The 15420-nt window shown below is 38.9% G+C and overlaps 2 non-coding genes across 2 annotated transcripts; one reads left to right on the forward strand and one right to left on the reverse strand.

Annotated features, from left to right (window-relative positions):
• Positions 1 to 549: 549 nt before the first annotated feature.
• On the reverse strand, positions 550 to 631 carry Trnas-gcu. The gene has a single exon. It is a non-coding gene; the product is annotated as a tRNA-Ser (tRNA).
• A 713-nt stretch (positions 632 to 1344) lies between these two features.
• On the forward strand, positions 1345 to 1426 carry Trnas-aga. Its single transcript has one exon. It is a non-coding gene; the product is annotated as a tRNA-Ser (tRNA).
• The last annotated feature ends 13994 nt before the right edge of the window (positions 1427 to 15420 follow it).

Genomic DNA, 15420 nt, shown 5'->3' on the forward strand with positions numbered 1-15420 from the left:
GAGCTCTGCCCTGCCGGAAACGATTTCTTTTCACTGCCTCATTTTTGGTTAGTAGAAATTCTTCAATCAGTGACTGTATTTAAAGGTAAAAACACGTACCTCCAAATTTTCGGTGTCGACTGTACACCTTTCTCAAGGAGTGACCTAGTCTCGCGAGAACACGAGACTAGGTCGAGACTTGTGTGGATCTTCTGACCTCCCCCGCCTCCTTGCGGAGTAGGGGTAGGTAGGACTTGGGCACCTCCCAACCTCATTTTTGGTTTGTAAATTTCCTTCGACGAAGACGTGCAAAAAGTCAAAATTAATTTCTCATTCTTGCAAATATAATAGATATTGCTTACAATCACCCCTCGACAAAGACGGGGGGCGCCACAGACTTTCTACAACATATGATCCACTGCTCATCGAGAAGAGGTGGATTGCTCTATCCTTGACAACGGATTCAGTTTAGCAGTCAAAAAATTTGGATAAGCCCAATTTCTTGTGCTGTGAATTAAAGTTTAACTTGTTTCATTATAATGGATATTGGTATTTGGTGCAAAAACGTACCGACGAGGATGGGATTCGAACCCACGCGTGCAGAGCACAATGGATTAGCAGTCCATCGCCTTAACCACTCGGCCACCTCGTCCTTGTAAAGAGGTTTTATTACACTGAAAAACATCTATCGCGCAGTATAAGCTAGTAGTCAATAGAGCTACGAGTAATACGCCGTCTCACAGTTTTAAGTGCGCATTTGTGGTCGCGACGTATTTAAGGTCAAAGGTTATGATCTTTCAATCATAAATGATTATTCTCTATGCTAAATGTCAAGTTGGCTCGTTTTCCTATCTTGGTCCCCGGCCAGCTGTTTTAAAACAAACATGACTGCCTTGTTTGTCAAGACGTGATAGGAACGTTTCCATGCGTGTTTTTGTGACTTTCTAAAAGCTCTAAACTTACCTATGACGTGTGTGGTATTCGTGTATGAAGCCATAAATGCTTCACTGCGTCATTCTGTACACAATCTACAGGAGAGCGATCGCCATGACGTCACTGCGAGTAAGCGTGAGGCAACAAGTGGGTGGTATTTGAAAGTAGTTAGTATGTCTACCCATGATTTGCAAATGCTTGCCTATGATTTGCATATGTATACAAGTAATTGATTTAAACAAAACAGCAATTGCGTAAAAAATTCAGTCGTTAGAGAACGAATGACCTGAGATTTTGTTAAGTTATCCTCGAAAGTATGAAGAGAATACCCTAAATTTGAAAATTTTGGGAGAGCTGCTGTGATATGTGTAAGGGCCCTTGCTCCATTGCGTACGGAGAGCCCTCTGATACGAACATTGTTACAGCATCTGAGTTGTCGTGGCCGAGTGGTTAAGGCGATGGATTAGAAATCCATTGGGCTCTGCCCGCGCAGGTTCGAATCCTGCCGACAACGATTTCTTTTTTATTGCCCAGAAGCAGGAGTTAGTAAAATGCGCGTCGCCTTTGCTGCTTATAGCGTACCAAGTCAGCCAGCGAACACTTGAAAATAGTTAGAACAACGACATACAAAAGGAATTGTGGATTATTCTATATGTTTATTTATTTCATTTTGCACATAGGATAAACAGAACAAGTCAATCTATAAGACGAAATTTGCGAGAGAAACTGCACAAAAAGTCTTCAATTCAGTCATCCAATTCAAGCAGTTCTTTGTTTCTGTGCATTTTCTAATTCGTAGACCCTGGATGGAAATCAAATCCCAAAGTGCATAAATCAACTTCCCCAAGCAGGTCAATCGGACTCCCTCGGGCTGGTCTGCCCCTCTTGGTAGCCGCCGGACACCGCCGAAATCAATAGTTGCACGCTGCATGGCTACTTCAGATATCGAACCATCCTCGAAACACCTTCGTCCCGCGGGCTTTGTTATAACGGTCTTTCCCACCATTAATAACTTCCGTGATCTAACCCGATAATTCACCAAGGGATTCTGCAACCTTTGTCAGAATCTCGTTGATGGATATCGTGTTCCACATCTTGGTCTTTTTCTTGCGGAGTCAGATACGCTGAGGCCAACAGTTTAGTAACGCTCACATGCGGACATCATAAAAGGTAATTATTCCCGTTGCATGGCCTCATACAGTGGGCATCACTCGACGAGTAACTTAGATCTATAATTTGCATCTTTCAAAAGAAATATACTATTCAGCAGGTATCAAAATATTCAGAGCTAGAGATTTCAAATTTTCATTTGCAATACTTTTGATACATCAAAATACCATTTAGGCACTATGTACAAGTACAGTCATTTATTTCGTTATTTCGACCCCGAGGTAGAAATTTCATCTATTTATTCGTAGTCTCATTCCCATATTAATGGCCTGTAAATTTAGGGGCGGCAAAGACACAAACAAGCGACATTTTTTCCGCCGGCTACATCGTATTTTGCCCCACAAATATATACCAGTGCAGTATGCTACAGGGTAGAATTAATTCAAAATACCACATAAAACGCTGGCCTGTTAAATTGACTTTAAAAATCCCGAAAACGCAACATATTTATACTAAGTGTAAATTACAGACAAATGTATACATGCGGTACATACAATTTAAAAAGTAAGCACTTGTCGATAGTGCTGGCCCCGTGTGGAAACCCTTACCCCACTGGGTCCGTCTCTTCATGAAACTTTATATCCTCCCGTTTGCACCGTATTCCGAAGGGCAAAGACGAATGCCTAATTTGGAAGCAAACTACGAGATGAACTGCGAAATTTCCTTTCATTGACAGACGTGTCGGTAGGATAGATGTCCCCTGTCACTTTTGAGAGATAGTCCTGCAGCACTTTACTGCTAGGTACGGCCCACCGGGTAGAGAGGCGTACGGAGATGCATCAATGTTCTACGGACATTGACGGCAGACTTATCAAGTAAACCAGCTTTGATGAACTTGACTGCCATCTGATACTTCTGAAGACCACTAAAACAAGTTGAAAGACTCCTTTTCATGCTTGAATCCGACCACATTTGTCATGGTATTCGCTTGTTGTACCCTAGGATTGCCTTGGATCCGCTCATCGTTCAAGCTGTCAAGAGATCCTAATCTTAGGATCAGTATGATCTTGACAAATTCAGCAATTGAAAAAGGAAAGGATAGTACGTAAAGCTGATTAGAGTCTTATTTCGAAAATCTGTAAAGAGAATTGACTTCGAGAGTTATCATCATTGTATTACGAAGTGCAGATCGGAAAAGACTGGGACAGATAACTATAATGCAGACCGCAGCTGGACTTGGCTACCTCGAGCATCTATCGACTTCGTCATGAATGCACCGAGGAGCAGTGATGTCCGTGGCAGGTTATAGGCCACAGTTTGATTCTCTGGATGGCGTCCACAACAGACTCCAAATCTAAAGCGATAGGGCCGAAAAAAAGAAGACAAGCAACGCTTACCATAAACAAGTTTCGACTTCAAATCTAATCTGATATGGTGAACAAAACAATACAGGACGCAAAAGAAACAAGATTCCTACTTCTGCATTTTCAATTTTTGAGATCATAAAACTTCTTGAAGAACAATTGAGGCTATAAAACATGATGTCACGACCAACAGGTCTTGTATACCTGTATCCAGCAGTATTTCATCGTAGATGTGTATACATGATATGACTTTAACAATGGCGTGATACAAATGCAGATACAAATGCAAATAACAATGAGTCCAAGCTTCATCTAATTCGAAAATTCTATCAATTTATCAATCCTATCAAAGTAAAATTTAAGAAAAATTTAAATCGAACAGGTGATACGTTAATGATAGAGAAATGTATCGCATCTGTAACATTTCAGAGCCGAATATAAACCAATGATCAGCGTAGTTAATTAATTTCTATGTCAAATTAGTTTAATGCGAGATTCCTGTGGGGACCGTCATGAAATAATTGACGAAGGTGACTTATAACTATTCTTCTATTGAAAGAAACTTGACAGTTGTGGGTAAATGATAAATCTTTAAATGAAAATAATTGGATTATGTTTTAAACTACACAATGCCTTTGTAATATCTTGCATATCATGATTCTTGATGAAACAATGATTAATTAACGCAGTCATTTTACATTAGAAGTGTGATTTGTTATTCGCTATTGTACGTTGACTCATTAAGGTCCCCTTCACGCGTTGGAAAGTTTATAAATCTATCTCAGCACTCCTTTGTATTTTATCACTGTCACCGGTAGAAGTGCGATCATACGTTTCATGCAATTAAAATTTTAATCGTTATATTATGCTCATAACCCACAAAAGAAATAGGGCAGATAACGCGAAATAACTCTCATAAGAGAATCTCGTTAAAACAAGCTGTTGTGTTACGCCGAAGGGCGGTTAATATACTTCTGGCTATACAGATAGATAATATATACAGATACAGAAAACAACATTAACTGATGTCAAAAAGATGACACCGTTTTCGCTCGCGGGCAAGAGGAGTTCTCACTTCTATGTGAACAATTGCGGAGGATATTGTCTAACAGAAGTGTTCGCATCAGTTTACATTGACAACTTCAAAGAGCACGTCAGTATTTATGCATTCTATGTCATATAAAATGCAGCTGTCACACTGTTTATTGCGCCATAGCCACTTTACGAGAAATCTGTGCATCGAAAACGCCTGAAAAGATTTTTATCACTTTTGTGATTCATTAGTTGTCACAACGTCATAAATATTCCCGTTAATACATTTATTTCTTTTAGTAATAAAAATATAAAAGTATAACTATTTCCTTGATATGGGTCCTCTTGTTTTATAATTTGGTCGTAAAACTTTGTAAGTTGGCGAGGAGGGACCAATGAAAAATATTGACGTTTTGCAAATTTGAAGAACTCTGAAGAAATCTGGTTATTGAATTGCAAATTACACGGCTCTTTGACAAATTCTTAATTTTAGATATTGGCTTATATGTATCGGGTCACGTGGAACTAACCCATGCGCAACTTTGCTGTTAATACCAAGCTATAGGGCAAAGGAGAAACGTAGAAGGATCCCTCTTAACAAGTTCTTCACTCTTTCCGTTAAGTCCTCTCCTCTCGCAACCGTCTTGTCCTGGTGATTCATCTTCGTTTGGTACATCGCAGATGTGGCAAGTAGGGTGAAGAGGAGGGATCTGAAGTCTTTCATGTGTACTTGAGTGTGCGTGCCGGCTGTAGGTAATGAACAGAATTGATGACATGATGTAAAACCTCGGTCACTCCCCATGCTACATCGGATGATCCACGTAATATGTCATCTCTGGCCTCCCTTGACGTTGTGTAAGCCTCTCGAAGATTGGATTACATGGACAACGGGTTTGAGTCACGTGCAATTGTAGTTTAAATACTCCAATAGTCCATCATCTTTACTGCTATTGTTTCTATCATGGTCAAATACGTAAGTGATGATTTGTCGTCCTGAATCGCTAGTTTTCTCAAGAGTATTATGACCTCGAGACAGAGATTTAACAAAATGATACCGTAGTCACAAATTGGCCTTTTAGAGAGTTAACGATGTGCAAGCCTGTTATGTAACAAACATTTAGGCTACATTCACACTAAGCCTGTGTATCCGGACTGAAGCCGAAGCAGGATTATGCATTTGATCAACCTACCAATGGTTGTAGTTTGGCCTACATGCACTTGGGCACGATTTCTGATGAACGTTCGGCGCCTGGACCAGTTGTGAGATCTGCGAATCCACTGGGTCGCAAATTTACGGTCTTAATGTAAATTGCTTTGATTCTTATCTACTTCTTTTGAAAGTTTGGACTCAACGGAATCATGCCTGATATGACTAACATTGAATGAACATAAGCCTTAAATTTTGAAGGCATTATTCAAGCTTACTTTTCAAGGTCATCATTTAAACCATTTTAGATTTGAAGTCATAAAATTGTACTAAAATATAGGAACTGATTTATTGCTCAACGATTGCATATGATACATTAATCTGATAAACGATACGGGAAACCAAGTTCTACACTGTATATACATTTTTCTGGTCTTCCCAAACTCCTGTGCTATGTACTTGGGGCTTAAACAAAGGGGTGATATACAGGTCACTTCCCGTGTTGTATTACATGTGTACATTAATGTTTTCACGTGTATTTGTTGATGAACGAAACAAAAAAAAGCAATATACCCCTCAAAGGCATTAGTTTATTTCCTTGAGGACACATCTCAGGAAAGGTCATTGGAAGGTCGAGGCATTTATTGATATTACATGAAAGTACAAATGATTTTCATAAAGTTGTAACACGGCCCGGAAGTAATAACCACGTGTCTTGGGGGGGGGGTAAGCATAGACTGTTGTTAATGGATAATAGAAAGGTGCAAGGAAAGAGAGATGGAAGGACGAAAAGGAGAGTGGAATATGGACCCTCTCTTGCCAATGGATACTGCCTGACCAGTTTGATACTGTCTTTTGCCACCCTAGGATCCGCTTGGAGATTAATAAGATACGCCAAAAACATTACTCAAGCAACTATAAATGATTTTGGAATATGAAATCCAGTTGCGTGAGTAACTGCATTTTGGCGTATTCAATGCCATCCTTTGGCAAAGTCATATATTTGGCGTACTATCTAGTTTAGTCATCTCGCCTTGCATTGAGCAACACCGTTAAAAGAGCACAACTTCTACATATAGAACGAAAAAAGCATTAGAATGCCTTCTCGTTAGATCATTTAATGTGTATCTCATATAGCGGTAGATAAAAATCTTAATGTACATAAAAGCTAGACAGGCTGCATCGTCATGTATTTTTGGGCAGAAGTCAGCTATGTGATGTATTAGCGGCTAACACTATAATAGCTCGTAATGGAACTTTACAGTCTTACATGAATGTGTGCTGGCAATCAGCAGCTTGAACATTTATGGTACCTTCTGGCTAGAAGAGTTCTTGATTAGTCTGTGATAAAAAAAGTAGAGTACTATTCTTTTTCTTAGAAGGAATGCAGCAGCCAGTAGGCTCGATCTCCATTTTTGATTTGCAAAATTTGTCTAAAAAAGCCTGTAAGAAATGCCACAAATAAACGCGTAAAACTCTATGACAGTTCGGTCCTACATATATCTGCCGACTATAAATTAGTCTCTGGTGAGGCTAGAAAGATTCTTTGAAAATCTATGGACACACCAATTTAATCACCTGATTCTCGGGTTGTCGTTTCATAGTTTTTCTGACAAAATCCGAGAACCAACAAATAAAATTGGTGTGGCCTCAGGGGAAGGTGGTTATGGAGGGGGGGGGTTGTCAGCTGGTTTGTTTCAAGATCCTTCCAATAACAAGCCAATACGGTGGCATTGCTTGAGGGAAAAAGTACGATTCCCACGGGAAATAACGCTGTCCGGCCCGGCAATGGTCGTAACAAATGTAGGGAGAAAACTTGACACCATTTACGGCGGCAGCCACCATGTTGGTAATATTGTGCGCGGGCTGCCGAGCGGAACTGATGACACGGCAAGACAAGGAGGCCCCCCAAAGTGGAACTCTCCTTGGGACATGAATTTCAATTAAGGGAAAAACGACGGCGTGGTTCGGAAAGGACGGCCGTGAAGAATGGAACAAGGTGTGTTATTGCACACGCCACACACGGTAACTAGGCCGAGGAAAATTAATGTTGTGTTTTCATTCCTAGGCCTGAAAAAATTAAGTAGCAGGGAGGTAGGTAGGGATTTTTACATGTTCACCTTCTGGAAAGGAAAACGTATTGTTTCTTCTTCTTCATATAGTTTTGCGTTGTTTCTCCTAACACATTAGATCAACGATCTCAACCAGAAGGCTGTCATCATTGCATCTGGTGCTGTAGCAGGCACCCTGTGGCGTTGGCTTGTATTATGTAGCAAGTTGGAGGGGCTGGTCACAATATAAAGTAATGCATTTAATATGTGTAATTATAAGAATGAATAGAGCAGTAATTTGTTGAGCTAGACTATGTGAAGGTAAACGTTATGTTATGCTTTGCAAATTTTATCTTTTCTTTAGATTTCGTCTGAAGTCATCCTACAAATATTTTTAAAATGTAAAACTGAAATGCTTTAGGACCAGGGTTGTGTCCAGGAGCTATCCCTCTGTTTGCTTGTTAAAAACTACAAGTCACCACACGTCGCGACCGTTAAGGAATAAATACATCTTCTGTAATATAAAAAAAAGCTAAATTGCTGAATGAAGGAGGAGTTTCTTCCTGCACTATCAATATTAAACGTAATATCGACGTGGTTAGCGTTATGGGAGCTTTAGCGTGAAATCCCAAGACAGCGATCCAAGATTTTGAATGGCAAAATTAGGGAAAAGATAAGGCTTAGTGATAAATGTTAACACTTAGAAGATGCTAAGGCTATGCTGATTTGATTATATGGGTGATATCCTCTGCTAACCCCAAAACCAATTGCCTTCTTTATAAAACCTACCTGGTCATGAGGGTTGAACAAATGACTTAACACATAGTATGGTATAGAGAATGATAGAGTTTTTATATTCATTTCTTCTCATTTTTTCGATTTTTGTTTCTTTAGAGTTGATTTGGGCATTCTACGACATTAGTATCGTTTTCCAATATTTTGTTTTGCAATTTACGACATATATTTGCTCATTTTGCAGCTGCTTTGTGTGATTTACAGTATGGTTGAAAACGTCATCAACGTAATCTAATCATTGCCTTTTCAAAGAGAAAATTATGTAATGTAAGTTATGGTGATAATATAGAACATGAAGCTCATTAGCTCATTCGTTCCGGGTGTATTTGATTTTCAGGAATAAGGCCATCTTTAGCAATTTATTACTGAACCTTTTACAAATTAAATGGCCTTTAATAAAATAATAGTAACTTTATTGCAAATTGATTTAAGGGAGAATCGCACCAAAGATAATGGTATAGATACAGAGAACAGACTAATGAAATACATAAATTGAGTGCAGTGACACAACAACCAAACAATTTCAACCCTAGCTATGACGGACTTGAGTGCATTTGTGAAATCTGTAAAGCTAAATGCGATGTCACTGACGGAAAATGGTCTCTTGTTTTGCATATCGTAGGCTGGTTCTAGCTATTAATGGGTCCAAGAAAGAAATAGACGTTTTACGTAGGTTGTTTTACGGTCATTTTAGCATGACGCTTAAGTAATGACGAATATATGCTACAAATGCATTGAAGTTCAATATTAGACAGATTTTGTCATCCAGAATATTTTTCTTTAGTCGCCCTGAAATTGCACTGGATGTCTTCAATGACAGCACGACATATTGTAGTTTTCATCGGATGGTTGTTTCATGGCATACGCTCATCGAAGTTTCCAATTTTTGTTGCTAACTTTCTTAATTAGTCAAAACAGCAAGCCAAGCACTATTATAAGGAAAAGTCCCCCAGATATTTGGCCACCTAGAGCACCCTCAGTAATCAACGTGCGAAGATGGGAAGATAATTGGAATTATGCAGTGTAACAAGTTTATAATTAGGTTTTCGATCCCTGTCAATTCATCATGGGTACTGAGGGTCCTTATAGAATTAGCGACAGCGGTGTTCCAAGCGGGGGAGGAGAGAGTTCTTCATTAAGGTGTAATGTCTTCCGGGTATTGCGGAAGTATTGTTTTGGGTGGAAGAGCTGCGTGTGTATGTGTTTGTGTGTGTGCCTGTATCTGTATCTGTGTGTGTGTTTATGCGAATAGAGTAGGTTGAAAGCACACCGTTGGGGAAATATTGACAGGCAGGATGACGGAAGTCAAAAGGTCAGACACAAGAAATGGAGGGGCAGCTTTAGATTAGGTTGACATCAGATAGTGGGGAAGACTGTCACGCAAAGTTCGAAAGGTGACACACAAGAAATAGTGGTAAACTTGAAATTCACACAAAAACTAAAATAGCCTCGAAAGTCTGAAATATTTTGAATTGAAAGGGCAAAACGCACTCGAAAAATAGCTAGAACGTTATATAATTATAATTACACCACATTCCTGCACACAAAAAACTTATCTAATTTAGTTATTTATTATACCGCTTACTACTCAGCTGATAGAGGCCCCTCCCCCATACGAGCCCCAGTACCACTGAAAAATACAACAGAGTCGCTTCCGTCAATAGTTTTGATAGCGCCGACGTATTCATTGGTATATATCTCTTCCCTAGAGATATCACATAATAGTACACTTCAATCGAATGTACAGACAAAAATTGAAGAGACGGAATGAGAAACAATTTCCTCCTCGAGACGTCAGTATATGACCTATGAAATGTGATAAAGAATTGAAACCTTAATTGCTGCTGACGGACCGGTCTTAAGGTAATAGCTCAGTACGATGACCTAGTTTGGATACTGGATAAGGAATATATTACAAGTGTTTATACCTGCTGACCATCGATCCTAATCCGTTAAAACAATCCATTTAATTCTATAATGAAAGCTCGATACTTACCAGTGGTAAAGCCTAGTGGTAAAATTAGTAGATATTCATTGCTCTGTATAGAAAAGCAACTAGACATAACATCATCATTTATATATATATTATGTGTATACATAAAATTTCTCTCTTGTGTTAGTTAAAAATCTTATTCTGTAGGTTACAGTAAATGTTAAGAGAAAAACTTAGTCTGAACCCTAATGTACTCGAATATCTGTGCATCAACTTTATATTCTATCTGTATGCTTCTTGTGTGACAATTCATTTTTTATGTCAACGACATGATAAAATATGTGGAATCGCCTGTTGGCTATTACAGTCACATTTTTGAAAGCCTTAAAATAAAATAAAAAAGTAATCACTTCTTTAAAAAAAATTGTCTATTCCTAGAGCCGATGGCGGCGATATACTGATAGGTGAAACAATAATGATAGAAAAAAGAAAACAATCATTCGCCCATCGTGCCCCAAGCAGCCCATTCCTCATATTCACGGCACTTATGCCGCAGCTGTGGAAAGTCCTATAAAGTTAGGGTCAATTTGGCTCCCCCAATTTCACCGTGTGTCAAAGTGGGCGTGCCAATTGAACGTTTTATGGCGTCTGGTATTAAAGCTGATTAAAAACAACGGCACGTGTTACTAGGCGTAGACAATTCATTCTCCACAGGAAATGGGTGATTGCAAAAAACAAGTGGTCTGGGCTTTTATTTTATACTCTTATATTGTTTTGGTTCATATTCGCATATTTATTTCTGTACATCTGCATGTTCTAAGCACACCCTGATGACTTATCCTATGAGACGAGAGTTTATACAACCTTTAAGATAATATTCAATAAGTCATCTCCACCTTACGAAAATGTCAAAACATTTATCACAATTAACCACTGATTTTCACCACTGCTTGCCGAAATTAGAAATTATGGTTAAGTTGCTGCATCATCTCTTGGTAAATGTATCAAATTTGTGCCTGGTTGTGAGTAGTGGGCGTAAAGAAAAGGGGGTGGTAGAAGGGCTTTTAGATATATCCTAATAAGATGGTGACTACCTATAAATCAATGTAAACCTTATCATGTTGTGTCTTGTTTCGCGCTGGGGGCATTTTACCACTTATTGGACGCAACCAAGCAAACATTACAGACTGGTAGAGTGGTAGCTAGTATGCACTCCTAAAACCCAATAAAGGACTTCCAGCAGTCCTACAGAAAAAAATGCATCCAATCTACTGCTTGAGGGCAGTGGTAATGTTACACCTTTTATTGCCGTATCAGAGCAGGAAGCAATCTGGCCACTGTCACCAGAAATGAAGCACAGTAAACTATATATGTACCTCGAGTCGGAGTGGTGAGATGTCGTAAGCGTATGAAAGAATAAAGACCGCCGAAGGACACAAGAAAAATCGATAAAGTAGACAGGTCGACTTCTGAGTGGTTGTGGGTGGTTACTTAACTGTTGAAAAATAGACTAATGTGGACAAAAATAGTTTCAATCTTTGTTTTTAAAATTATACAATGTTTATCATAATTACCCATAACTGGGTATGTAATGTCTGCCCTTATAAGTATCACTCTATAACATAACAGCATTATAAACGAGATATTAAGACAATACCTTGATGATAAATGGCAAGTAACATCAGAGTTTTGTTGCAAAGTAACAAATACAAGAAGTGCCACGAGTCCTGGCAGAAACAGATTTCAATAGAAATTAGAAGTAGCCATATGGATAGTGTGACAATCTTAAATAAATACCAATCAAAATACGAACGAATCAAGATACTGAAGAAAACTAAATAAACAATTAATAAATAGATGTTAATCTTGGGTTTTTTTATAGTACAGTTAAAAGTTTCATCTTTTAATATTTGTCAATTCAGTCAATGCCCAAAGGCTAACTGCAATGGTACATCGATACAATGATATTCAATAAGTTAACAATAAACAAATAAGTTAAAGGGACACTGCATAATTTTTATCATATTTTGTTACATGATAAAAATGAAATATCAGATTCATTTTAAAATGGGTTAAAATTGATTGATTCCACTTTGCATATCTGGCTACTGATATGATATGAAATATTCACAACATAATGTGCTTAGATGACTTCATGGCAAATATACAGCATGAGCGGTCTAAATGCCCTATCTCAAATACATTTATTGAAGTTTGCTCATAAAAACCTCTTTTCCTTTTGCTATAAAAGCGATGACCCTTAAATCATGAAGCACCCTACATATACGAAGCGAAACGTTCATAATTGTTCCCCGTGTGTTCAAAGCATTTGACGCTTTTATCACCGAAGTGGATGAAAAAGTTTACGAGATGCCTGGAAGCAAAATAAAAATAACATCCTTGTATTCAAGCTGCATGCAATCTGGCTAAGCGTTGGACCGGTAGTCCTGATCGGTTTTTGCCTGGGGGCCACTCTATTTAGTGCTGTGGCCAATACGAGGAAAGCCCTTCTGGATCAGAACTATTTCCTACTTTTGATCCTATTCAGCAAGCGTGGTAGCAGAATACAAATTCCCAGCAAAACTCTTATCTGAGTCAACATAAATTGTTCCCCTGTGTGCTGTGTTTCATATCTTATGTAAAATGTTTGAACGGAGAACATTCCTGTCCAGAGATGTAAATGTACGTAGAGTGTAATAACTGTGTCTTGTTTGCCTAATATGTATATAAGAACACTTAGAATGCAAATTAAAGACTGAATGACTATGGTATTAAGTACATGGCTATACAACTGCGTATCATCGAAATGACCTTTATATATAACAGTCCTCCCTTTTGCAATACTATTAATGATATCAGTCTAGTATAACATCGTTCCTCCTTTGCCTAATATAAAATGAGGATTATGATTTATATGCAGACCTTCAGGCACTTTCATAAACTATTCAACTATATGGCTATATAACGGTTATTATCAAAACAACAGTTATCAACAAAACAATCTTTAACAACAGTCTTCCACGGGGCAACTCTATAAACGATATCAATCCAGTGTAGGGACAGTTATTTCATATGCAGGGCTGCGGTATCTTGTATACAGAGTGCCACAAGCGTATCGTTTTCTCCAACAACTCCATTACTTGCCAGCAGGCCATTCACTTTAGTTGGCTTACAGTGGAGTCTTGTCCATTAGCTCGACTGCTTTCGTGTCTTCGGGGCACCATCAGCGAATTTCGAAGCACTCAAATTTGGCGGCCGAACAGTTTGTGCGCTTCTCTACTCCCCAGGGCATTGGTGACCTCTCGACGTGATCGTGCGAGGTACTGGCTTGTAGGAAGATTTAAAAATATGTATAGAGCTTACTGCTAGATGCTTTACAAGGGTTGCGGACTGACGATCTTGCTGTTCTTCAATTTCCATGCTAATGATGCGTGGATTCCAGTGCTTCTACTGGATAATGCTATACGAATGCCTGCCTGGAGGATGTAGATGGATCATCTGGATGTTGAGAATGGGTCACCTCAGAGCTGCTGGCTGCGATTGGGATGTGCGTATGAATCTCTGATGACAGTACATTGTATCCAGATCACGCAGAGCATCGCGAGATACAACCATAGGGCGGCTGTTATTCAAATCTCGGTCGCATTTTTGCCTGATAGGGTGACGTTTTGATAACTCTAACGTGCTTCGTCGGAAGGTCGGAAAACATAATACATATAGATATGAAAAAGATTCATTTTCAAATCAAGGAATCTTCAAATACGCCGAAGGCATCTTTCTGTCATGGACAGATATGGTTATGTGCCTTTTCATTTACGATCAAGAAAGTTCCAAGGACTCATAATTTTACTGAAGTTTGCTTCTGCGTGTGATCTAATATGAAGTAAAGAACTGGCTTTTTGTATACTTATGAAGGTAGTTATGTAGAAGCTGTTATCTGTTTGATTAGCTACTTAGATTTTGATAAAAGGCATGTAGAACCTTGAGAATATCGGTTTACAATTTATGGATTTGAGGATAATCTTTTATTCATTCTTTCTAAATTTCATTATATAGACGAAAAACGTCAAGTAATTCTACCCAATGTAATTCTTACACGGTTACACTAATGAAACAACAGCAACAGTGGATCAGTCTAACTCTCAGAGTCCTACATTTATTAAATGTCAATTTATAGTCATTGTCGGAGAACTCGTGTGGGAATTGATATGTGGCATACGTAGGAATAAATATCTGATGTAGTACTGGACACGGACCATTTAAGCAAATGTTATATTCTATGAATAGTACAATTTCATGTGCTGTTTCTACTCCTAGCTCCAGATGCCCATTTTCTGACATTGGTAACCGTAATACCTACAAAGCCCTAAACAGCCAACAGCCACCCTACATGCGTCAGATGTTTGTCGACTACTGCCGAAACTTAAGGACAGAAACAATCAGTCAAACCTCGGCGATATTTTGTCTGGGCCTCAACTCTTTTATCTCTTTTATCGTACAATGGAATCACACCATAATCTTTGATGAACTTTGCTAGGAGAAATCCTGAAGACGTCAGTGACTACACCACCGCGGGCCAGGTCTAACACCTACACAATGTGCCCTCCAGCCCATTGCAATAATTTTAAGAACCAATTTCCGAAAGCCAGCTGCTATCAGCAAGTACACTATGTATTTGTCACGCCTTGATTGTTAAGTAGAGAGCAATGTTGGGAAGGCAATGATGTCGACTAGACCATCATGTTTCTTATCATTACGATTCTCGGAAGAAAAAGATTTTTCCTTGAACCTAGTGCTGTAGACACGTGATTTGTCTGTGGCCCATGTGCTCTAGACACGTGATTTTCCGTAGCCCAAGTGCTGTAGTCACGTGATTTTTCCGTGACCAAAGTCCTAAAGACACGTGATTTTCCTGTGACCCAAGTGCTGTAGACACGTGATTTTTCCGTGGCCCAAGTGCTGTAGACACGTGATTTTTTCCGTGACCCGAGTGCTAAAGACACGTGATTTTACCGTGACCTAAGTCTGTGAACACGTGATTCTGTCGCAAACTTAACTCGTTGCTTAGGAACAAGA

The sequence above is a fragment of the Branchiostoma belcheri genome, unplaced genomic scaffold (genome assembly GCF_001625305.1).
Source record: "Branchiostoma belcheri isolate BF01 breed outbred unplaced genomic scaffold, Haploidv18h27 scaffold33, whole genome shotgun sequence".
Taxonomy (NCBI): Eukaryota; Metazoa; Chordata; class Leptocardii; order Amphioxiformes; family Branchiostomatidae; genus Branchiostoma; species Branchiostoma belcheri.